The sequence below is a fragment of the Drosophila miranda genome (genome assembly GCF_003369915.1).
Source record: "Drosophila miranda strain MSH22 chromosome Y unlocalized genomic scaffold, D.miranda_PacBio2.1 Contig_Y1_pilon, whole genome shotgun sequence".
Classification (NCBI taxonomy): Eukaryota; Metazoa; Arthropoda; class Insecta; order Diptera; family Drosophilidae; genus Drosophila; species Drosophila miranda.
In genome coordinates, this window is record NW_022881603.1 from 15,434,494 (window position 1) to 15,460,820 (window position 26,327).

Genomic DNA, 26,327 nt, shown 5'->3' on the forward strand with positions numbered 1-26,327 from the left:
CCGTGGGACCTATATCTAACTCAGAGACACTTTCGCTCATGAGGCGATCAGCAAGTTTAAATTTCCTAAAAAAGTCAATTCCTAAGTAAACCTCTTGGGTTAAGTTTGGTATGATAAAAAAATCTATACTTTCCGTGAGACTACGATATGTAATAGTCGCTGTGAAAATGCCCTCAACCGAGCATTTGGTTCCGCTGGCTGTTTTAATCCTTCCCGAACACTTACGTGATTTCGGATGGTTAAGGAGAGCACGGGCGGCATTGTTGCCAACGCAACTAACCGACGCTCCAGAATCTAACAAGGCGTTGTAAACCTTGTCTTCAATCGTGATGGGTGTGTACAGACGATTATCTCCCGTACTGAATATGGAAGCAATTAAGCATTGTCGAGTGCTAACAACTGTTTTCCAAAATTTGCGTAATCGAAGGGTGGATCTTTTAGATTTTGTCGTAGTTGATATGGTACAAAGATCGCCAAATATCCTATTTCTAGCTTTCTTGTAATTTGACAGTCTTACATGTAAGGGTAAATATCTAGTTGGTCGTTTATCCGATAAAAATCCTGAGTCCATAGCGGTTTTAGCTAAACCCTCATCTATAGTCTGACTGATGCTTTCGCTATGTTTTGGTACGGATGTGCCTACAGGGGGTTCGTTGACACATCCCGCAGCCGGTTTTCCGAAGGATGGCACTTAGAGCAACGTGGCTTGTAAACATTCTTGGTTCCACAACCGTAACAAAATATGCTTCTAGGTTCCACACAATCCTCCCATCTATGCCCTATCTTATCACAATTCCAGCAGGACATCTTATTACGCATGATCGCTGATATTATTGGTTCAGGCTCCTCAAGGTGTTCCCTCTCCGGAGAGATCTCGGAGATGTTGTGCCGGTTTACAAAAGGCGTTTTGTAAGAAGGGTTTCGAAGTTCCGAATAAAATTGTTCGTGCTTTTTAACCTCTAAAAGTAATTTCTTTATCGAAGTGATATTTAAATGTAGTAACTCGTGATGAAGTGTACTTTTCGAATTGTCAATCAACAGCTTAACAAGGTCGCATTCTGGTAGGCTACGCTCGAGTCTATTCACCAACTCTTCTATACTATTCTGATAGGAATCAAAAGGTTCATTTTCCCCTTGCTTTCGTTTCGCGATTCTACGCCATATGTCGACATCCGTGGCAGCATCGTCATATTTATCCCTAAATGCCAGACAAAAAGTCTCCCACGCGAACTCTTCATGTTTACGATGGAACTGCCAGAACCAATCACCTGCTTTTGCGGATAACAATAAGTGCAAATGATCGCAAACCAGCTGGAAATTGTTTCCCAGGGTCTGTGCCGTCAAGGAACGTACCCGGTAAATAAATTCTGTGGCCGATAGACCGTCCTTACTACCGTCAAACTTTACCTTCCAGTTTTGCATAACATGTCCTACCTTTTCTGGTGAAATTGAAACTGAAGAGCGATTGCTAGTATTCCTTAAGTCTGCCTCTTGGCTTGCTCTACTCCTAACGTCTGCTGGTACATGCTGATAATTCGAAGCCTGCTCCGCAAGTCCCGATCTCAATTGAAACGAACTCAGCTGATGGCTCAATGCTGTCTCTATATGGGCGGTTAGCTTCTCCAACAACGTCTTTTGTTGGGTGCCCATCATTGACCTTACCAAATTAACAATTTCACTTTTATCCATGGCGTTAGATGAATTCAGCGATTGGCTAGTTGGGTCTGTAGGGGTAGGATTTCCCTCCCTTTGCTTAGATCTCGTTACTATATTTGACTTGGGAATAGCGCCTCTGCCTCTACCTCGAAATCTACTTCCACTTGGCCCTGGCGCATCGAAGGGAATTCCTTCAGTGTTCGAATCTCCTACCTCTGCAAGGTCCGCGTTATTTAATTCCGTCGCCAAATCAACATTTCCCCGAACTAACAATTCTGTAGTGCATAGTCCGCGACAGGTTGGACAACTCGGTGAACTCTTAAGCCAATCGGTCAAACAGGAATGGTGAAATTGATGTTGACACGGTGTCGTGGCAAACAATTGATCTTTCTCAAGATTATCGTGGCAAATGCGACAATAGCCATGCTGATTTAATGCAGTTTCAAAGCTATTATCTTTACTGGCCATATTTCCTCTTAATTTTTTTTTTTTTTTCAATCAGCAAAATATTTTCTGTCTTTTCCACAAATGCCAATTCTACATCGATGTGTAACTCCTCTCTTCTGCCTCTATGATTATTGAATTAAATGGATATTAAAGGTTCCTATTAGACTATGTTTGATACTCGTCGGGAGCTCAAAGTTTCTGTAAGACCCGCCATTCCAAGTACCGAACAAGTCATGTTCCTATAAAGTTGAAAGTGGTCGTGCGTCTGGTTGGGTCGATCAATACATAATCCTGAATTGCAATCGCAAATTCCACAGCTCAGATACACGGCACTAACATCTTTATTCTACTAAATATTTTCTTCAGACATCTATACAGTTCACGCCGTCATTTCTTGGTAGACCAATCCCTACTCAGTCGAATTGAAATCTCCATTCCAAAAGCTGTCTACACGATATACCGAATTTTCTAATTAACAGGCTAATGGATGTATTAACAGAGCTTAACCGTGAAGCACGAAGGTTACTCCAACCGTTCGGAATTATCCTCATCTGGAAATAATCGTATCTTTTCTACACTTTTCCGATTATAACACGTCGTTTCGTCTTCGGCCCCACGTTGGGCGCCATTTTATAATGTTACGGCTACGGGCTGGTTAAATCTTGTTGGCAATGCAGCCTCAGCAGGAAAGGGAATCGGGGTTAGTGCACTATACTGCGCTCTGGGCTCAGCTCGCCGGATGGGGTCGGGGTCTTTCCTATCCCTATACTTCCTTGTTCTCGCCATATTATAAAAATTTAAGTGCACTTACACAGAATCTACTTTGATCAAAACAAAAAAAACAAATGTAATCAATCCCCGGTCGGCATAGATGGCAAGAAGGAATCCGGTAGTCGCGTATTCAATTTAGTGATCCTAGGTGTAGGAGATCACTAGTTCCTCTATACCCTCCCTACCTTCGGCAATGCGTGGAACGATGTTGGCATGGCCCCTAACGTAACTACCGCTGCATTATTACACTCGATGCATCATTGGCATTATGTACTTAGACAGAATGGTTGTTATTTATTCCAAATTCATGTTAATTCAAAATAGTTCTATTAATCAAGATTCAAAAGATTCATATATAACAAACGGTTCATTAACTTAAGAATATAAAATACAATTCATAGCAAAACTGAGCCTTTTTACTCACGAAGGTCAACATTTCCATTCAATACGAAATTAATGATCATTACCAAATTCAAACACTTTCCTTGACGAGCTCGTTGGGCCCAATGAACTGCTTCGGTAGCTGTGGAACAATATTAATTATATAAAAATAGTAAAGAATTAAAGAATGATATTTTGGCCGACATTGCCAGAGTGAATCAAGGCTTAACATTGAGTTGATTAGGAAAGGACTTAAGACATATGATAAAGAAATTAATTCTATAGGAAAGATATTCCTTAATATAACTGTATATGTTTATATGATTTTACATTTAAAGTCAAATTTAATTGCAGTGCAAACACAAGAATGCAAGCAAAAGAACAGAACAAGACAAAGCAAAGAGAATGTCGATGATCAAATTAATGCACGTTTATATGTGTGTGCATACGCACGCATATGCCCGAATTCTCTTCGAACGTAAGCTCGCTCTTGGCGTGTGAGTTATCACGCTCTCCCTTTCATTACGCTGCACCGCTGCTATACCCTGCTATTTCGCGGGTATGTTCGTACTCACGAATCGATGATCACATGTTGTCCACGACACAGGTCACCCTAGATTCCGATTCCTGATCTTGTATTCACATCTTCTGCACAATTTTAGCTGACATAAATTTCCACTTTAATTCCTAGGCGTTGTCGATTCCGCATCAAGGATGTTGAGTTGCATCTCGCAAGATACGATTAGAGGGCATTCAAAAGTCGATACAGATCGTCCGTACAACGGAAACGCTGGTAATTCGAAGCGGCCAAAAACAAGACACTGGAGGTTGCATGGGGGGGTTAGGCGTGAGAGCGCCAAAGCACGGCAGACCTCCAGTGACCAAGAGATTCTGTAATAGATTCGGAATTCAGTGAATGTACCAAACCTGCTTTCCTCTATAATCACCTTCTTTTTCTCTACGTAGAACTTTGCACTTTCACCACACAATATAGCTTGATCTTGCTTTTTAGTCGATTCTCCGCCGACTTGCAGTTATGTATGTAATTTGGTATGTATTATGTAATACAGGGACACGTGAACTTCCACTAGAGTTTGGCGCTATTGGCACAGGCACAACCGAAGTGTTTTGGGAGAAAAATGGAATTGATCCGCGTGTTCACCGTCGCTGTCGGCTTAAGCGGCATAGACGAGCTTTAACGGGACCCTTCCATGGAATTCGGTCTCGAGAAACGAAAAAGAACATTCGAGCAATTAAAGCTCCATATTCGAAGTAGCTATTTTTAAAGCCTTGGTGTTCGAACTAATCAAGTTGGCGCGTGATTTGAATCTGCTTTATATCTGGGAAATTATTAGGGAATTTAATCTGGGTTTGCTTCACTGGCCACTACAGGATCTGATCTAGGAGTACCGGAAACGTATTCTCTTGACTAGGATCCAGCTGAGCCGAGGCGTAGCTGAAGTGCTCTGAGTAGGGGCTGTGCTGGGCTGGGCTGGGCTGGACTGGAAGGAGTGAGTGGGTGGGTGGGTTGGCTGGAGTAGAGGGGGACACAAACAGAGAGGGGAGAAGAGAGAGAGAGAGAGAGAATCGAATAAAAAGCATTTAGCTCATTTGGCTTCATTGAACTCACGTGTTAATTATAGTTTACACACACATTTATTTGCATTTTTATGGAGTTGTTGTTTTTTTTTTGTTTTTTTGTTGGTGGAATGACCGCACGGGCGCATGGGGCAGCAGAACACACAGAATGAGAATCAATTCGTATCACATTGATTAATTTGACTTGGTCTTTGGGGAAAATTTCAAAAAATTAAGCATAGAATTCTTTCAAATGTAGCAGCAGTCGGAAGAGATGTATGAGAGAGAAAGACAGAGAGAGAGAGATGGGAGAGACAGAGATAGAGAGAGAGATGGGTGCTGATGGGAGATGGTAAGTAAGCTGCTAATTATCTTGATTTGATTCGATTGAATGTGGAGGAGCCATGTCTACTACGAATGTGAGTGCTGGGAGGGGCCGAGGAGGTGTTTGGTTTTTGTTATGGTTATCAGGTTTTACCTATATTCACTTATGTTTTTTAATAATCGCTCCCAGTTTTCAGAATTGAAAATGTTTTCAAAAATTATATTATCGATGGAAAAAAGTAAATTATATTTGTAAAAACTTAAGTGGTTAATCGGTTGGCGAGCGGATAGGCGCAAACAGACAGAGAGACAAAGAGAGAGTGGGGGGTTGGGCGGTTAGAGGGAGAGAGAGAGATGGTGGAAGTCGAGTGGGCGTTGATCGGGGAGCACACAGATACACACAGATACGCTATATGTATATGTATAGATATGTACATCTCTAATAGTTCTACCCATGCTGGGTGTTTCTAGTTTATTGGGTTGCGTTTCGCTTTTTGTACAATTTGGATTATTTCTGTTTCAAAAATTGGTTTCATGAGCTGCAGATTGGCGGGTTCTCTGATTGTTCTACGATACGTTTCACCTCAGCAGCTCGTGAACCAATTTTCTATATTGTTATACACACGAATGCAGTTTTGTGTCTATTGTTTTAATTTTTTTTTTTTTTTTTTTTTTTTTTTTTATTCATATACTTATTTATTTGCTCTATAATATATACTATACAATTTATATTTAACTAAATTTAACGGACAAGAGTATGTTGGGACTAGGGGCCCCGCGGACTGCGGTACTGCCGCAAAGCATTGCTTCGCAGTGGCGTGGACACCTACTCCGTCTGCTCCTTCCGCCTTCTCTCCAAGGACCTAAGCGTTCGCATCACGCTAGAGGCGAACTCCGCGGCCGCTTCCCACACGTTCGGGTCTGCCAGCATCAGCGGCACCAGTGTCTCGGTGCTGACCCTAGACCCTGCTGCTGTCTCCAATGTCTGACGCTCGAGGTCAAACCTGTGGCAGTCGAAGAGGACGTGGCGCGCGTCCTCCTCTATGCCTGTGCCACACTCGGGGCACCAGTCCTCTGTCTCGTGGCCGAAGCGCTTGAGGTAGCCGCGGAAGCAGCCATGTCCGCTCAGTGCCTGGGTAAGGTAGAAATCCACCTGGCCGTGCTTCCTTTCAACCCAGCATGCTATGCTTGGGATGAGGGTGTGGGTCCATCGGCCTTTGGGTGAGTGGTCCCATCGAGTCTGCCATCTGTCTATGCTGGTCCTTCTGGCGGCGTCCTTAATTTCTGCTTTGGAGCGTACCTCGGCTGCACTGTCCGTCATGGCATCATGGATCTCCTTCCTCTCCCTTATCAGCTCCCTGAGCGGAACTTGCCCGGCAAAGACTAACGCGGCTTCGTCTGAGATGGTCCGGAACGAGCACGCGATCCTAATGGCGCACAGTCTGTACGTTGCCTCCACTCCTCGCATGTAGCTCCTCACCTTCGCGGCTTCTGCCCACACCGGTGCGGCGTAGAGCATCTGCGACGTCACGACGCTCGTCAGCAGTTTCCTCGTTGCCTGCTTTGGCCCTCTGGTGTTTAGCTGCATCCTGGATAGCGCTCCCGCGGTCCCACCGCCCTTCGTGTGGACGTATTCCAGATGCTCTTTGAAGGACAGGCGCGTGTCGATGAGGACTCCAAGGTACTTGATGGACCTCTGCGATTCGATCGCGGTCCCACCAACCTGCACTCTGGCGGTCTCGACCACTTTACGGCTGGATATCAGGACCGCCTCCGTTTTTTGGGCCGCCAGCTCCAGACCCGCGGCGGCTAGCCACGCCTCGACGGCTTGTATGGCGACGTTGGCAAGCTCCTCCACTGCGGCAAGTTCCTTCGCTACCGCCACTATTGCGACGTCGTCAGCGAAACCCACCAGGTTAGTGTTGGCTGGCATCGGGAGCCGTAGGACCCCGTCGTACATGGCGTTCCAGAGCAGAGGTCCCAAAACGGAGCCCTGCGGGACTCCGGCTGAGACTTCGTAGACATGTGTCCATTGTCAGCACCCTATTGCTGAAATAGCTGCGCGCTATATTCAGTAGGTAGCCCGGGATGTTGAAGGACCTCAGTGCCTCCAGCGTCCGGGTCCAGTCGGCCGAGTTGAAGGCGTTCCTTATGTCCAGTGTCACCACCAGACAATAGGACTTGGTTCCGCCTCTCCACCTAGTCCCAGCAATGGCTTCCTCCGCCGTTTTTACGACCCTCAAGATGGCGTCCAGCGTCGACCTCCCTTTCCTGAACCCGTATTGGTTCTGGGAGAGACCGCCTGCTGCTTCGATGTCTGCGCTCAGCCTCGCACCGATCACCCTTTCGAAGACTTTTCCCATGGAGTCCAGAAGGCAGATGGGCCTGTAGGAAGAGGCCACCCCTGGCGGCTTGGTTAATAGTAGCAGCCGTTGCCTTTTCCACCTCTCGGGGAACGTCCCCTCCTGGAGGCATTTGTTGAAAAGGCCCGCAACTTCCCTCGGGAGTAGAAGAAGTGCCAGCTTCAACGCGCTGTTGGGGATCGCATCCGAACCCGGAGCCTTCCTAGGTATCAGGTTTCTGCTTCGGCCTCGGCTTCCGCAGATGTCGCTCGGGCTATGCTCGAACCGCAGGGAGCTAGGGATCTGCCGTCCTCGAGGAAACAGTGCCCTGACTATACCCTCCAGTGCCTCTGGATCTGTTGGAGCTTTACTACCCGCGTTCAGCCTCTTCACCACCATCCTGTACGCGCCTCCCCAGGGGTCCTCTTCGGCGGCATCACACAGCTTAAAGAAGCATTCCCTCTTGCTGTTCCTTATGGCGGTCTTCAGATCCTTCCTCGCCGCTTTGTAGGTCTCGCTGCATCGGGACACGCGCGGTGTGCCTCTGGCTCGCTGGAGCAGCCTTCTGGCCCGGTGGCAGGTTCTACGGAGAACCGCAATCGCTTCGCTCCACCAGAAAACTGGATCCTTGTTCTTCCGGAACGTCCCTCTCGGTAGCATGCTCTGGTCGCAGGCGCCTTCAAGTGCGTCCGCCAATTTGGTCGCCATATCGTTGGCTCCGTCTGCATCGTTTGCAGAGTAGCTCTCAAGGGCGCTTGCGAAGGCTTGGGCCCTCAGCGTGTCCTGGCGGTACGCCTTCCCATGCCGGAACGGGGTACCTCTCGATCGGGCAAGGGTGCCCAGGGTGCATAGTATGGCCTCGTGGTCGCTGGCAGTATATACGTCGCTGATCCTCCATCGGGCGTGCCGGGCCAGCGTGCTGCTGGCATAGGTGAGATCGATGATCGACCCTACACCTGCCCTGCTGAAAGTTTGTTGGGACCCTTCGTTCAGAAGGACGACGTCCAGAGAGGCAAAAGCCTCCAACACCGTGCGGCCTCTGGCGTTTGTACGGGAGGACCCCCATTCCAGGGCCCAGGGGTTGAAGTCGCCTCCGACTACGACGTTGTTCCGTCCTGGCAGATCGCAGCTCAGCTCGTCCATAATGCGGCTGAAAGTCTCCAGTGAGGAGAGGCTGGGTGCCAGGTAGCAGCTGTAGAACCATATGCCGCCTACATACCCTCGGACGAACCCGTCTGCCGACTTGGTGTCGCGCAATTGTGGCGCGTCGACGCCACAGAGCCACAGGGCCGCTTTGCCAGTAAGGTCCGTGGCCCAATCGCTGCTGCTGCCCACCTTATGTGGTTCGCTGAGGAGTGCCACCTCAGAGCCAAGCTCGCGCACCGTCTGCGTCAGGAGATCCTGTGCGGCCCTGCAGTGATTCAGGTTGAGTTGAATCAACTGCATGTCGTCCTGGTTTTGCCGACCCCGCTTTGCGTGGCTGGGCAGTTTTTAGTGCCTGCCTGGTGCGTGACCTCCTTCTTTCCAGCTGCTGAGCAGATGAAGCACGCGGGCTCTTTTTTGCATTCGGCAACTTTGTGCCCTTTCTCCCCGCATTTGATGCAGCAGCCACTCCTGTCCACTGTACTCTTGCAGTTCCGTGCGAGTCCATCTCTTTCCCGGATCCTACATATGGTCCAGCCGATCCTCACCTTGCCGCCTTTCAGGACCGCTTGGCCCAGGGAGAAGGGCAAGCTGACCACCGCCAGCTGGGACTCCTCGTATCCGCGGCGCAGACTGCGGACTCTTACTCGAGCCTCGTCAATGTTGAATTGGCGAGTTAGAGCGGCACAGATCTCCTGCCCCGTTGCGAGGGAGTCGATGTCCCGTATCTCCAATATGACCACCTTCGAGTCTTCCGTCATTGCGCGCACAGTCGCTCGATCGCCGAGGACACGTGCGATGCTGGCTTTCATGCTCTCAGCACTCTCCGCGCTGTCTTTTGCCACCTCCAGCAGAAGGTTGCCGTTTATGGTGCGGCGTACCTTGGAGACGCAGCTTCCCAGGTCGGAAAGCTGGTTGTCGTGTCGTCTGGTGACCATTGCCAGAACCTCGCTGTACGACTTCCCGGGGGCCTGAACTATGACCGCGTCTGGGCGAGCGCGGCGTGCTGCTCTCGGCCTCTTGGCCCCCACGCTCCATTCGCTGTCCGGGATTCCGGGGCTCTTGGGCTGCCTCATGGCGCTGTCTGCTGCTCCTTGTCTGCGCTCCGCGTGCTCTGTGAGCATTTCGGGCACAGGCCTTGGGCGTCGGAGCCTTCCTGCAGCGCGCTTCTACCCGCTGCAGCCTCTTGGCTCGATTCGATGATGTTCGAGTGCAGCTCCTTCATGCGCACGAACAGTGCTCTGGTGGCCATGTTGATGTGGCGCGTATTTTTGTCCATCATCCTGGTCTGAACCTCATCAAGGATTTTTCCCAGCTCCGAGAGGTTCTCAAGGCAGGTAGCCTCCTGGTGGGCCTTGCTCTTCTTGGGCGGCGCTTGCCTCTGGGAACTTCCCGGGCTGGCTGGGTCCCGAACCCTCTTGGGGGTCTCCCTAGAGTCAAGGTCCCGACTCTGCGCCGCTGCTGCTGGAGATGGGGATGGCTCGGGTGCCGGCGATCGGGCGAGCATGCTACCCTTCCTGAAGGCGAGCTTTTCATCCTCCTCCATTCCTATTGTTTACTTTAGAATTTGAATTTCGAAATTAAAATCAGTTCTTTCCATACATTCGTCGAAGACGGACGTGTCGCGCATTGAAGTTTCTACATAATCGCAAAGAGCATTCTGTGTGCTTATCTCGCACGAGAATCTATTTTTAGACACTGCGTAGCGGTGTCGGTAACACGAGAACAACAAAGAACAGTAAGCGAAGTAAGCTGTCGTACAGCGGGCAAGCTTTTGCCCTCGCCCTGCGCGCAGCCGCAAACGAAGGGCAACAAAAGCTCAACTTTTCTTAGTAGCAAGAATTCTTGATGCTAGGCAATCACAAATTTGTAACAAGCAAATTTCGTGAAGTGCCAAAAAATGGACGTAGACTCACCTGATCATTCCCAGCTTAGTGATAAGCTTTCAGCGACTGATAAGATGAGGAAAATAGCTGGTGCACCTGCAGAATTCCGTGCCAGCTTGGCTAAAGACCTATATAAGGCAATTGGAACGCCTAACTACAATAGTAGCTTGATCGCAACGACTACAAGCACTATTACCACGAGCACACTATCTTTTTCAACAGGGAAATGTCCAGCGAATTACTCAATGGCAAATACCGTAACTGGCAGCATATGTTCAGTACCGAGCACCTCGAGAGCTGAGGCGTCTACTTCAAGCTTAGCCAAAAAAGTATCGCAAGGAAAAGATTGTAGCTTTCAGATGCCGATGGTCTCTATTAGTAAAAAGCAAAAAAGAGCTGATAAAGTCTCAAAAACAATTAAAAAAACTACACACCCAGCTATTCCAAAAAATCACCCATTCAAGGGCCGCCAAAATTTTACACCTGTTACTACCCCTTCAGTAGCACTTCTAAATAATCGCTATGCAGCGCTATCTGAAGAAGCTGAATCTGTCATGGAACTGGACGAAGAAGAGCAACATGGGCTAGTAGCAAACGAAGCTAGCAATGAGCAGCAGCCAAGCATAGTGCCTAAGCCTCCAGCTATTTGCGTGCCGCAAGTGAATAAAATGGACAAACTCGAAGACGCCCTCAATTCTGTAATTCCAGCTGATGAGTATGACATTCGCACATCCAGATTTGGAGTTTCGCGTATATATGCAAAAAATTCCCAAGCTTTTCGAACAGTTATTGATATGCTGACGAAGCAAAACTGTGAATTCTGGCACCATCAGTTGAGAGAGGATACGCCGTACAGATTGATTATTCGAGATATCCATCCAAATGTACCAAAACACTTAATTGAGCACACTTTCACCGACAAGGGTTTCACAGTCATGAACATCTACTGCCCCAGGAAGCCAAACTGGCGTAATATTGAAATAAATGAAGAGGATGATCATGAAATAAATAACTTAAAAACAAGACAGAGTATGTTCTACGTGAACCTAAAGAAAACACCAAATATTGCAGAGGCACTTAAGATTACTCAAATTGGAAGGCACAGAGTAACAGTAATTAAGGCAAAGCACAGTAAAGAATTGGTGCAGTGCTTTAGATGCCAAGATTTTGGACATACGCGAAACTACTGCCTTAAAAAGCCAGTCTGTGGAAAATGCTCTGGCGACCACTATACTGGATCAAAATCGTGCGAACTAAGTCTTAGTAACAAATCCATTTGTGCAAACTGCGGCGAAGATCACCTATCTAGCTATAAAAGTTGTTCAGTCCGAATTGAACTCAGCAAGAAGCTTAAGCCGACAGCCAGACTACCAGAAGATGGAATGCCTGCCAGTAGCAAAAATAAAAATCACCCATTCGGATCGCAAGTCATCTCAAATGCCAATGTGAGGAGTGGGTTCTCCTATGCAGACATAACAAGACCGCGTGCAGAGAAAAATATTAACGTGAACACATTACATGACAGCTCCCGGTTGTTTAATGGTGCTGAAGATCAACATTTTAGTAGCAAATTCAAAATATTAGAAAAAGCTATAAACGACCTTAATAGTAGAATGGATCAAATGTTCAAACTAATACAGGATACGATGGAGGCAAACAAAGCCTTCCGCGACCTGGTACAGAAGCTTATTTCAAAATGAACAAGCTTCAATTAAAAATCGGATTATGGAATGCACGAGGGCTAGTCAAGAACATTGAAGAACTTAGACTTTTCCTTAATGCTAATAAAATCGATGTAATGTTGATAACAGAGACACATATGCGCCCTGGTCGGAGAGCATTCGTACCAGGATACGATCAATATTACGCTGATCATCCCAGCGGAACATCGAAAAGTGGCTCTGCTCTGTTCATACGATCGTCCATTGCCCATACTCAGAACGAACCTATGTCCAGGATAAACATACAAGTTGCCAGCGTGAGTGTGCCGACTAATGTTGGATGCATCAAGATCTCCTCAATATACCTGCCACCCAACCAACCTTGGAGTACAACTGATTTTGAGCAACTTTTTCTTAGCCTGGGGAACAGATTCATCGCAGGCGGTGACTTTAACGCAAAGCACCCATGGTGGGGTAACGTCAGATCATGCTGTCGAGGGAAGCGATTGCAAGAGGCCATCGTCAGTAGCACATGCGAAATCCTTGCCACTGGCGAGGCAACTTTCTTCTCATACAACACTCGCCTTACACCTTCTGCTCTCGACTTTTTCATTGTCAACGGGATTGCGCAAAACAAGCTGTCAGTCGAAACTAAATATGAACTCTCCTCGGATCACCTGCCAATTGTAGCATCAGTGCATCATTCTCCTCAAATCAAAACTATGAAGCAACAAATTCTCCCTCGAGGCTCTTGCGTTGAAGTATTTCAAGCCGAACTAGATAGTAGAATCAACCTCAACACGGAAATAAAAAGTCCCGATGATATAGAAGATGCAATCTCGATATTTATGAGAAACGTAATATTGGCTGCATCTTCTGCTGCGCCTGTAAACCAATGTTCACCAAGCCAACGACGACAAGATACTCTTCCCCCAAGTGCCGTGGCTCTCCTGCGCCTGAAAAGAAGAGTAAGAAGAGAGTATGCGAGAACGGGCGATACTCGAGTTCATCAAATCTACTTGAGACTATCAAACCGTTTGCAAAAGGTACTTGCAAAAGTCAAGCAGACGAGCATTGATAACATTTTAGAAAAAGCTGGCCCCGATGCATCTTTCAACTATACTCTCTGGAAGCTTACAAGCCGATTTAAAAGAGTAGTCATGCCTAAATCGCCAATTAAAAATCCAGCAGGCGGTTGGTGCTACTCCAGTCAGCAAAAGGCTGATATCTTCGCAGACAGTTTAGAGCAAAGATTTAAGCCATTTAATCTTACGTCTGCTGTTACACGAAGGGCCGTCGAGCTACAATTGGAAATGCCATTTCAAATGTCCTTGCCAGCAAGCCCAGTCACATTTCAAGAGGTGGTGCAGCAAATTAAGAAGCTGAAGGCCAAAAAATCCCCTGGTGAGGACCTGCTGGACAACAGGACTTTAAAACTTCTGCCTAAAAAAGCGCTGCTATTTATAGTGCTGCTCCTCAACAGCATTCTTAGGATAGGACACTTTCCTACCTGCTGGAAGATGGCGCTAATCTCCATGGTACCTAAGCCAGAAAAACAACACACAGAAGTCGATGGCTCCAGACCAATTAGCCTGCTCTCAGCGCTAGGGAAGATGGCGGAAAGAATGATACTGAACCGCATCATGCAGCTTGAACCTGTAAAGAAAAGAATTCCAAAGTGGCAGTTTGGATTTAGACAAGGTCACGGCACGCCAGAACAACTTCATCGAGTGGTCAACTTCGCGCTTGATGCAATGGAGCAAAAAATGTATTCGGTAGCTGTGTTTATGGACATTCAACAAGCGTTTGACAGGGTGTGGCATGATGGCCTCCTCTTTAAGCTGAGAAACATATTGCCGCCGCAGCTATTCCAGCTGGTGAGTAGCTTTCTAATGGACAGAAGTTTTAGAGTTGTTGTAAATGGAGCAAAATCATCGAAGCGCCCAATCTGTGCAGGCGTCCCACAAGGCAGCGTTCTTGGACCAACGTTATATACCCTATATACAGCCGATATGCCTTCCTCAAGGGTAATAACTGGGTTGGACGAGGACGATGTGTTGATAGCAACCTACGCGGATGACACTGCAGTGCTGACCAGAAGTCCAAGCATAAATCTAGCTACGGAAGCTCTGCAACAATATGTGAGCAGCTTTGAGGTCTGGGCTCAGAAATGGAACATAGGCATCAACAGCAGCAAATGTGCTAATGTTACTGTTGCTACGAGAACACTTTCTTGCGGAGGCATTAATATGCTGGGTTCCACACTTACGCACAAGAGCTCGTACAAATCCCTGGGTGTTGTACTCGACAGGTCACTAAATTTCAAAACCCATACTACCATGGTTCGACAGTCTGTGATGGCGAAAGCGGGAAAGATGGCGTGGCTACTTGCACCAAGAAATAAGCTATCGCTGTACAGCAAAGTCACGATATACAAGTCCATCCTCAGCCCCATATGGAAATACGCACTTCAAGTTTACGGCATCGCGTCAAAAACCAACTTAAATAAAATTAGAGTTGCTCAGTCAAAAATTCTACGACGAATATGCAATGCTCCATGGTACATACGAAACAGCGACATCGAGAGGGACCTAAAGGTTCCCAAAGTGGGCGATGTTATACAATTACATGCAGCAAGGTACTTGCAACGACTTGGTGGTCACCCTAATGCGCTAGCCAGACGTCTAATTAACCCGCCAAGGAAAAGAAGACTCAAAAGGAGTCATCCACTGGATCTCCCTACTAGATCCCTCCTATAACATCTCATTAACTTTTTGTAAATATTCTAAATAATGTATGTACCTACTCCATATATGTAACATTAAGTTTAAGTATGTATCTCCTGTGATCAATTGTTTTTCCCCTTAAATGTAAAACTAGATTAAGTTGCCACGAAAGGTAGCAGTAAACTTGTTTACAATAAAATACAAATTTTCCACATGAAAAAAAAAAAAAAAAAAGAAATTAAAATCTCCCTCCGTTGGCGCGCAACTCCAGCTCTCTCCAACACTCTGGCAGCCCTGGGTCGATCAGGGCTGTCTGGCAACACCGTCCGTGTGGCAACTCTACGCGATCACCTGTCTGGCGGCGCGATCAGCTGCTGTGTGTGAAGCTCCGGACGAGAAGAAGAAGAAAGAAGAAAAGTTGAGTGAAAATTCCTTTTTTCCCTCCACCAACAATGTGGAAAGTGGAAGTGGAAGGCGCCAAAACAAGGGTTCACCCCCCCTTCCCCTGCTGCCTGGAGCGCACTGATTGTGCCCCTGCAACAGAGCGGGATGCCGGTGGGTCCGGTTTTTATACGCAGTACGTACCGGTGCGACAGCAACCTGCTCTCAAAAGCTTTTCTTCCAGGTAACACGCGCAGCGCGGATGCTAAAAACGGAAAATCAGGAGCCCGTGATTCAAAACAACCGCACTTGAAAACGCTCAACTCTGTGATATCCTCTGTGTCTATTGTTTGTGTGTGTGTGTGTGTGTGTTTGTGAGTGCCCTCTAGTACCAGGCAACCCGTCTGCCGACTTGGTGTCGCGCAATTGTGGCGCGTCGACGCCACAGAGCCACAGGGCCGCTTTGCCAGTAAGGTCCGTGGCCCAATCGCTGCTGCTGCCCACCTTATGTGGTTCGCTGAGGAGTGCCACCTCAGAGCCAAGCTCGCGCACCGTCTGCGTCAGGAGATCCTGTGCGGCCCTGCAGTGATTCAGGTTGAGTTGAATCAACTGCATGTCGTCCTGGATTTGCCGACCCCGCTTTGCGTGGCTGGGCAGTTTTTAGTGCCTGCCTGGTGCGTGACCTCCTTCTTTCCAGCTGCTGAGCAGATGAAGCACGCGGGCTCTTTTTTGCATTCGGCAACTTTGTGCCCTTTCTCCCCGCATTTGATGCAGCAGCCACTCCTGTCCACTGTACTCTTGCAGTTCCGTGCGAGTCCATCTCTTTCCCGGATCCTACATATGGTCCAGCCGATCCTCACCTTGCCGCCTTTCAGGACCGCTTGGCCCAGGGAGAAGGGCAAGCTGACCACCGCCAGCTGGGACTCCTCGTATCCGCGGCGCAGACTGCGGACTCTTACTCGAGCCTCGTCAATGTTGAATTGGCGAGTTAGAGCGGCACAGATCTCCTGCCCCGTTGCGAGGGAGTCGATGTCCCGTATATCCAATATGACCACCTTCGAGTCTTCCGTCATTGCGCGCACAGTCGCTCGATCGCCGAGGACACGTGCGATGCTGGCTTTCATGCTCTCAGCACTCTACGCGCTGTCTTTTGCCACCTCCAGCAGAAGGTTGCCGTTTATGGTGCGGCGTACCCTGGAGACGCAGCTTCCCAGGTCGGAAAGCTGGTTGTCGTGTCGTCTGGTGACCATTGCCAGAACCTCGCTGTACGACTTCCCGGGGGCCTGAACTATGACCGCGTCTGGGCGAGCGCGGCGTGCTGCTCTCGGCCTCTTGGCCACCACGCTCCATTCGCTGTCCGGGATTCCGGGGCTCTTGGGCTGCCTCATGGCGCTGTCTGCTGCTCCTTGTCTGCGCTCCGCGTGCTCTGTGAGCATTTCGGGCACAGGCCTTGGGCGTCGGAGCCTTCCTGCAGCGCGCTTCTACCCGCTGCAGCCTCTTGGATCGATTTGGGGATGTTCGAGGGCAGCTCCTTCATGCGCACGAACAGTGCTCTGGTGGCCATGTTGATGTGGCGCGTATTTTTGTCCATCATCCTGGTCTGAACCTCATCAAGGATTTTTCCCAGCTCCGAGAGGTTCTCAAGGCAGGTAGCCTCCTGGTGGGCCTTGCTCTTCTTGGGCGGCGTTTGCCTCTGGGAACTTCCCGGGCTGGCTGGGTCCCGAACCCTCTTGGGGGTCTCCCTAGAGTCAAGGTCCCGACTCTGCGCCGCTGCTGCTGGAGATGGGGATGGCTCGGGTGCCGGCGATCGGGCGAGCATGCTACCCTTCCTGAAGGCGAGCTTTTCATCCTCCTCCATTCCTATTGTTTACTTTAGAATTTGAATTTCGAAATTAAAATCTCCCTCCGTTGGCGCGCAACTCCAGCTCTCTCCAACACTCTGGCAGCCCTGGGTCGATCAGGGCTGTCTGGCAACACCGTCCGTGTGGCAGCTCTTCGCGATCACCTGTCTGGCGGCGCGATCAGCTGCTGTGTGTGAAGCTCCGGACGAGAAGAAGAAGAAAGAAGAAAAGTTGAGTGAAAATTCCTTTTTTCCCAAGCTGACCACCGCCAGCTGGGACTCCTCGTATCCGCGGCGCAGACTGCGGACTCTTACTCGAGCCTCGTCAATGTTGAATTGGCGAGTTAGAGCGGCACAGATCTCCTGCCCCGTTGCGAGGGAGTCGATGTCCCGTATCTCCAATATGACCCCCTTCGAGTCTTCCGTCATTGCGCGCACAGTCGCTCGATCGCCGAGGACACGTGCGATGCTGACTTTCATGCTCTCAGCACTCTCCGCGCTGTCTTTTGCCACCTCCAGCAGAAGGTTGCCGTTTATGGTGCGGCGTACCTTGGAGACGCAGCTTCCCAGGTCGGAAAGCTGGTTGTCGTGTCGTCTGGTGACCATTGCCAGAACCTCGCTGTACGACTTCCCGGGGGCCTGAACTATGACCGCGTCTGGGCGAGCGCGGCGTGCTGCTCTCGGCCTCTTGGCCACCACGCTCCATTCGCTGTCCGGGATTCCGGGGCTCTTGGGCTGCCTCATGGCGCTGTCTGCTGCTCCTTGTCTGCGCTCCGCGTGCTCTGTGAGCATTTCGGGCACAGGCCTTGGGCGTCGGAGCCTTCCTGCAGCGCGCTTCTACCCGCTGCAGCCTCTTGGCTCGATTCGATGATGTTCGAGTGCAGCTCCTTCATGCGCACGAACAGTGCTCTGGTGGCCATGTTGATGTGGCGCGTATTTTTGTCCATCATCCTGGTCTGAACCTCATCAAGGATTTTTCCCAGCTCCGAGAGGTTCTCAAGGCAGGTAGCCTCCTGGTGGGCCTTGCTCTTCTTGGGCGGCGTTTGCCTCTGGGAACTTCCCGGGCTGGCTGGGTCCCGAACCCTCTTGGGGGTCTCCCTAGAGTCAAGGTCCCGACTCTGCGCCGCTGCTGCTGGAGATGGGGATGGCTCGGGTGCCCGCGATCGGGCGAGCATGCTACCCTTCCTGAAGGCGAGCTTTTCATCCTCCTCCATTCCTATTGTTTACTTTAGAATTTGAATTTCGAAATTAAAATCTCCCTCCGTTGGCGCGCAACTCCAGCTCTCTCCAACACTCTGGCAGCCCTGCGTCGATCAGGGCTGTCTGGCAACACCGTCCGTGTGGCAGCTCTACGCGATCACCTGTCTGGCGGCGCGATCAGCTGCTGTGTGTGAAGCTCCGGACGAGAAGAAGAAGAAAGAAGAAAAGTTGAGTGAAAATTCCTTTTTTCCCAAGCTGACCACCGCCAGCTGGGACTCCTCGTATCCGCGGCGCAGACTGCGGACTCTTACTCGAGCCTCGTCAATGTTGAATTGGCGAGTTAGAGCGGCACAGATCTCCTGCCCCGGTGCGAGGGAGTCGATGTCCCGTATCTCCAATATGACCACCTTCGAGTCTTCCGTCATTGCGCGCACAGTCGCTCGATCGCCGAGGACACGTGCGATGCTGGCTTTCATGCTCTCAGCACTCTCCGCGCTGTCTTTTGCCACCTCCAGCAGAAGGTTGCCGTTTATGGTGCGGCGTACCTTGGAGACGCAGCTTCCCAGGTCGGAAAGCTGGTTGTCGTGTCGTCTGGTGACCATTGCCAGAACCTCGCTGTACGACTTCCCGGGGGCCTGAACTATGACCGCGTCTGGGCGAGCGCGGCGTGCTGCTCTCGGCCTCTTGGCCACCACGCTCCATTCGCTGTCCGGGATTCCGGGGCTCTTGGGCTGCCTCATGGCGCTGTCTGCTGCTCCTTGTCTGCGCTCCGCGTGCTCTGTGAGCATTTCGGGCACAGGCCTTGGGCGTCGGAGCCTTCCTGCAGCGCGCTTCTACCCGCTGCAGCCTCTTGGCTCGATTCGATGATGTTCGAGTGCAGCTCCTTCATGCGCACGAACAGTGCTCTGGTGGCCATGTTGATGTGGCGCGTATTTTTGTCCATCATCCTGGTCTGAACCTCATCAAGGATTTTTCCCAGCTCCGAGAGGTTCTCAAGGCAGGTAGCCTCCTGGTGGGCCTTGCTCTTCTTGGGCGGCGTTTGCCTCTGGGAACTTCCCGGGCTGGCTGGGTCCCGAACCCTCTTGGGGGTCTCCCTAGAGTCAAGGTCCCGACTCTGCGCCGCTGCTGCTGGAGATGGGGATGGCTCGGGTGCCCGCGATCGGGCGAGCATGCTACCCTTCCTGAAGGCGAGCTTTTCATCCTCCTCCATTCCTATTGTTTACTTTAGAATTTGAATTTCGAAATTAAAATCTCCCTCCGTTGGCGCGCAACTCCAGCTCTCTCCAACACTCTGGCAGCCCTGGGTCGATCAGGGCTGTCTGGCAGCACCGTCCGTGTGGCAGCTCTACGCGATCACCTGTCTGGCGGCGCGATCAGCTGCTGTGTGTGAAGCTCCGGACGAGAAGAAGAAGAAAGAAGAAAAGTTGAGTGAAAATTCCTTTTTTCCCTCCACCAGCAATGTGGAAAGTGGAAGTGGAAGGCGCCAAAACAAGGGTTCACCCCCCCTTCCCCTGCTGCCTGGAGCGCACTGATTGTGCCCCTTCAACAGAGCGGGATGCCGGTGGGTCCGGTTTTTATACGCAGTACGTACCGGTGCGACAGCAACCTGCTCTCAAAAGCTTTTCTTCCAGGTAACACGCGCAGCGCGGATGCTAAAAACGGAAAATCAGGAGCGCGTGATTCAAAACAACCGCACTTGAAAACGCTCAACTCTGTGATATCCTCTGTGTCTATTGTTTGTGTGTGTGTGTGTGTGTGTGTGTTTGTGAGTGCCCTCTAGTACCAGGCAAATAGTTACGCACTGGTGCCGCACTAGCTACCATTCTCACCTCCCTGGTTCCAGATCGATTACCCGCAATGTATTTCAGCGGAGAATTTAACACATGCATGTCCTAGGGTGGAACCACCCCTGGTTCCCGCTCGATTACCCTCGATTACCCGTGCTTTGGAGCGTACCTCGGCTGCACTGTCCGTCATGGCATCATGGATCTCCTTCCTCTCCCTTATCAGCTCCCTGAGCGGAACTTGCCCGGCAATGACTAACGCGGCTTCGTCTGAGATGGTCCGGAACGAGCACGCGATCCTAATGGCGCACAGTCTGTACGTTGCCTCCACTCCCCGCATGTAGCTCCTCACCTTCGCGGCTTCTGCCCACACCGGTGCGGCGTAGAGCATCTGCGACGTCACGACGCTCGTCAGCAGTTTCCTCGTTGCCTGCTTTGGCCCTCTGGTGTTTAGCTGCATCCTGGATAGCGCTCCCGCGGTCCCACCGCCCTTCGTGTGGACGTATTCCAGATGCTCTTTGAAGGACAGGCGCGTGTCGATGAGGACTCCAAGGTACAATGGACCTCTGCGATTCGATCGCGGTCCCACCAACCTGCACTCTGGCGGTCTCGACCACTTTACGGCTGGATATCAGGACCGCCTCCGTTTTTTGGGCCGCCAGCTCCAGACCCGCGGCGGCTAGCCACGCCTCGACGGCTTGTATGGCGACGTTGGCAAGCTCCTCCACTGCGGCAAGTTCCTTCGCTACCGCCACTATTGCGACGTCGTCAGCGAAACCCACCAGGTTAGTGTTGGCTGGCATCGGGAGCCGTAGGACCCCGTCGTACATGGCGTTCCAGAGCAGAGGTCCCAAAACGGAGCCCCGCGGGACTCCGGCTGAGACTTCGTAGACATGTGTCCATTGTCAGCACCCTATTGCTGAAATAGCTGCGCGCTATATTCAGTAGGTAGCCCGGGATGTTGAAGGACCTCAGTGCCTCCAGCGTCCGGGTCCAGTCGGCCGAGTTGAAGGCGTTCCTTATGTCCAGTGTCACCACCAGACAATAGGACTTGGTTCCGCCTCTCCACCTAGTCCCAGCAATGGCTTCCTCCGCCGTTTGTACGACCCTCAAGATGGCGTCCAGCGTCGACCTCCCTTTCCTGAACCCGTATTGGTTCTGGGAGAGACCGCCTGCTGCTTCGATGGCTGCGTTCAGCCTCGCACCGATCACCCTTTCGAAGACTTTTCCCATGGAGTCCAGAAGGCAGATGGGCCTGTAGGAAGAGGCCACCCCTGGCGGCTTGGTTAATAGTAGCAGCCGTTGCCTTTTCCACCTCTCGGGGAACGTCCCCTCCTGGAGGCATTTGTTGAAAAGGCCTGCAACTTCCCTCGGGAGTAGAAGAAGTGCCAGCTTCAACGCGCTGTTGGGGATCGCATCCGGACCCGGAGCCTTCCTAGGTATCAGGTTTCTGCTTCGGCCTCGGCTTCCGCAGATGTCGCTCGGGCTATGCTCGAACCGCAGGGATCTAGGGATCTGCCGTCCTCGAGGACCCAGTGCCCTGACTATTCCCTCCAGTGCCTCTGGATCTGTTGGAGCTTTACTACCCGCGTTCAGCCTCTTCACCACCATCCTGTACGCGCCTCCCCAGGGGTCCTCTTCGGCGGCATCACACAGCTTAAGGAAGCATTCCCTCTTGCTGTTCCTTATGGCGGTCTTCAGATCCTTCCTCGCCGCTTTGTAGGTCTCGCTGCATCGGGCCAAGCGCGGTGTGCCTCTGGCTCGCTGGAGCAGCCTTCTGGCCCGGTGGCAGGTTCTACGGAGAACCGCAATCGCTTCGCTCCACCAGAAAACTGGATCCTTGTTCTTCCGGAACGTCCCTCTCGGTAGCATGCTCTGGTCGCAGGCGCCTTCAAGTGCGTCCGCCAATTTGGTCGCCATATCGTTGGCTCCGTCTGCATCGTTTGCAGAGTAGCTCTCAAGGGCGCTTGCGAAGGCTTGGGCCCTCAGCGTGTCCTGGAGGTACGCCTTCCCATGCCGGAACGGGGTACCTCTCGATCGGGCAAGGGTGCCCAGGGTGCATAGTATGGCCTCGTGGTCGCTGGCAGTATATACGTCGCTGATCCTCCATCGGGCGTGCCGGGCCAGCGTGCTGCTGGCATAGGTGAGATCGATGATCGACCCTACACCTGCCCTGCTGAAAGTTTGTTGGGACCCTTCGTTCAGAAGGACGACGTCCAGAGAGGCAAAAGCCTCCAACACCGTGCGGCCTCTGGCGTTTGTACGGGAGGACCCCCATTCCAGGGCCCAGGGGTTGAAGTCGCCTCCGACTACGACGTTGTTCCGTCCTCGCAGATCGCAGCTCAGCTCGTCCATAATGCGGCTGAAAGTCTCCAGTGAGGAGAGGCTGGGTGCCAGGTAGCAGCTGTAGAACCATATGCCGCCTACATACCCTCGGACGAACCCGTCTGCCGACTTGGTGTCGCGCAATTGTGGCGCGTCGACGCCACAGAGCCACAGGGCCGCTTTGCCAGTAAGGTCCGTGGCCCAATCGCTGCTGCTGCCCACCTTATGTGGTTCGCTAAGGAGTGCCACCTCAGAGCCAAGCTCGCGCACCGTCTGCGTCAGGAGATCCTGTGCGGCCCTGCAGTGATTCAGGTTGAGTTGAATCAACTGCATGTCGTCCTGGTTTTGCGAACCCCGCTTTGCGTGGCTGGGCAGTTTTTAGTGCCTGCCTGGTGCGTGACCTCCTTCTTTCCAGCGGCTGAGCAGATGAAGCACGCGGGCTCTTTTTTGCATTCGGCAACTTTGTGCCCTTTCTCCCCGCATTTGATGCAGCAGCCACTCCTGTCCACTGTACTCTTGCAGTTCCGTGCGATATGCCCGGGTTCCAGGCATCGGTAGCCCCTTGGGAGTCCATCTCTTTCCCGGATCCTACATATGGTCCAGCCGATCCTCACCTTGCCGCCTTTCAGGACCGCTTGGCCCAGAGAGAAGGGCAAGCTGACCACCGCCAGCTGGGACTCCTCGTATCCGCGGCGCAGACTGCGGACTCTTACTCGAGCCTCGTCAATGTTGAATTGGCGAGTTAGAGCGGCACAGATCTCCTGCCCCGTTGCGAGGGAGTCGATGTCCCGTATCTCCAATATGACCACCTTCGAGTCTTCCGTCATTGCGCGCACAGTCGCTCGATCGCCGAGGACACGTGCGATGCTGGCTTTCATGCTCTCAGCACTCTCCGCGCTGTCTTTTGCCACCTCCAGCAGAAGGTTGCCGTTTATGGTGCGGCGTACCTTGGAGACGCAGCTTCCCAGGTCGGAAAGCTGGTTGTCGTGTCGTCTGGTGACCATTGCCAGAACCTCGCTGTACGACTTCCCGGGGGCCTGAACTATGACCGCGTCTGGGCGAGCGCGGCGTGCTGCTCTCGGCCTCTTGGCCATTCGCTGTCCGGGATTCCGGGGCTCTTGGGCTGCCTCATGGCGCTGGTCGTCGCCACGTCTCCGTGTGGCCGCAACGGGGCCTTTTTAAGGGTCCTCTTGGTTGCGATAGCTCCTTTTCGCTGCCTTGGGCGCGTAGGTGGGGTTCCCGGCTCCCCCATTGGACCTTCGGCCACGGATGGCTGGCTAAGTTTACGCCACGGTTCGGTTTGCGCTGCGGCATCTTTCCTCCAGACGGTCGTTGTCTGCTGCTCCTTGTCTGCGCTCCGCGTGCTCTGTGAGCATTTCGGGCACAGGCCTTGGGCGTCGGAGCCTTCCTGCAGCGCGCTTCTCCCCGCTGCAGCCTCTTGGCTCGATTCGATGATGTTCGAGTGCAGCTCCTTCATGCGCACGAACAGTGCTCTGGTGGCCATGTTGATGTGGCGCGTATTTTTGTCCATCATCCTGGTCTGAACCTCATCAAGGATTTTTCCCAGCTCCGAGAGGTTCTCAAGGCAGGTAGCCTCCTGGTGGGCCTTGCTCTTCTTGGGCGGCGTTTGCCTCTGGGAACTTCCCGGGCTGGCTGGGTCCCGAACCCTCTTGGGGGTCTCCCTAGAGTCAAGGTCCCGACTCTGCGCCGCTGCTGCTGGAGATAGGGATGGCTCGGGTGCCGGCGATCGGGCGAGCATGCTACCCTTCCTGAAGGCGAGCTTTTCATCCTCCTCCATTCCTATTGTTTACTTTAGAATTTGAATTTCGAAATTAAAATCTTCCTCCGTTGGCGCGAAACTCCAGCTCTCTCCAACACTCTGGCAGCCCTGGGTCGATCAGGGCTGTCTGGCAACACCGTCCGTGTGGCAACTCTACGCGATCACCTGTCTGGCGGCGCGATCAGCTTCTGTGTGTGAAGCTCCGGACGAGAAGAAGAAGAAAGAAGAAAAGTTGAGTGAAAATTCCTTTTTTCCCTCCACCAACAATGTGGAAAGTGGAAGTGGAAGGCGCCAAAACAAGGGTTCACCCCCCCTTCCCCTGCTGCCTGGAGCGCACTGATTGTGCCCCTGCAACAGAGCGGGATGCCGGTGGGTCCGGTTTTTATACGCAGTACGTACCGGTGCGACAGCAACCTGCTCTCAAAAGCTTTTCTTCCAGGTAACACGCGCAGCGCGGATGCTAAAAACGGAAAATCAGGAGCCCGTGATTCAAAACAACCGCACTTGAAAACGCTCAACTCTGTGATATCCTCTGTGTCTATTGTTTGTGTGTGTGTGTGTGTGTGTGTTTGTGAGTGCCCTCTAGTACCAGGCAAATAGTTACGCACTGGTGCCGCACTAGCTACCATTCTCACCTCCCTGGTTCCAGATCGATTACCCGCAATGTATTTCAGCGGAGAATTTAACACATGCATGTCCTAGGGCGGAACCACCCCTGGTTCCCGCTCGATTACCCGTAGCTAGTTGCTCAGGAGGTAATTCCGAACTAGTTACCAGTAGAAAGCCAGCAACTAGTTCCCCGTTCGACTACCCTTCGATTACCTGTAGCTAGCTCTGACCTAGTTACCAGTAGTTACTAGTTCCTAACTGACTACTGGTAGTAGTCAATCTGGCAGTCTGGAATAATACAAAAATAAAAACACAATGTCTTTCAATATAACGAATAATTTTTAATTATATGATGCTAAGCCTACTCCTGGTTTTTGGCAAGATACTTCTTTTTAAACACCCTTTTCTTCATACTTTGCATTGCCTTCCGTACAGTGTTTTCGGGGGGCTCATCGCCAGGAGGACCCCATCGACGTTATATGCCAGAACAATGTCCTCACTCAAAATAAAGTTCAAGCCGCTCAAAACGCCACTGGCTGGAGAATTGATTTCATTGCTGTTATCTGTAAGTGAAACATTAAAATATAAAGATAGGACAGAGAAAAAAGTCATACAATTTAGAGTTTAGATTTACTTACATAAATGTCCCTATTTAATTTTATGTTTTCCTCCAGTTCATTCCACGAGCGCAACTACAGTAAAATATCACGATTAACTTACCATTTCGGTGCTTATTGCATGGCGTGGCTCGGTAAAAACTAGCTGAGTGGGCACTGTAACTCCAGGGAATTGCGGTTATTTGCCGACTTCGAAAACAAAACGAAGGCGGCTTCGTTTTTCGGTTCTTTTTCGACTGGTCCGCGTTCGCTTCCCGCGTAACTAGTTGCAGAACTAGTACATTGTAGTCGACGAAGACCTGGTCCGCGTTCACTTCTCGCGTAACTAGTTACAGAACTAGTACATTGTAGTCGACGAAGACCTGGTCCGCGTTCGCTTCCCGCGTAACTAGTTACAGAACTAGTACATTGTAGTCGACGAAGACCTGGTCCGCGTTCGCTTCCCGCGTAAGTAGTTGCGTAGCTAGTTGCGCGGTAAACAGCGCAGAACTAGTTCGAGAGGGGTCAATTGACCCCTTTGGTTCTACAGGGTGGTGTGTGAGTGTGAATAATCTGTGTCTATAGACTGTATATATACAAAGGTCAATCCACTTCTCATCCACGAAATATCCCTGAATACAAACAAAGGTCCATCTGCGGATCTGTGCAAAAATACTTACGAAGCCGGCGGACTGGGCAGAGCCACCTGGTGTAACTTCCACGTGGCCACAGACACGGAATGCTCATCGGACGCATAGAACCGCCACACGGCCTGGATGAGTGTGGCCGCCGGCTGGCGCCGTCGGATCATGTGCTTCTGTCGCTGCTGCTGCTGCACCTTCAGTGCAAAGCCGCTGCCCAGGATTCCCTGCGGAAGGAAGTCGGTTAGTCGGGTCA

The 26,327-nt window shown here is 51.2% G+C and overlaps 1 pseudogene; it reads right to left on the reverse strand.

Annotated features, from left to right (window-relative positions):
• Window positions 1–26,327, reverse strand: part of LOC117185943 — a 37,532-nt pseudogene that overhangs the window by 9,910 nt on the left and 1,295 nt on the right.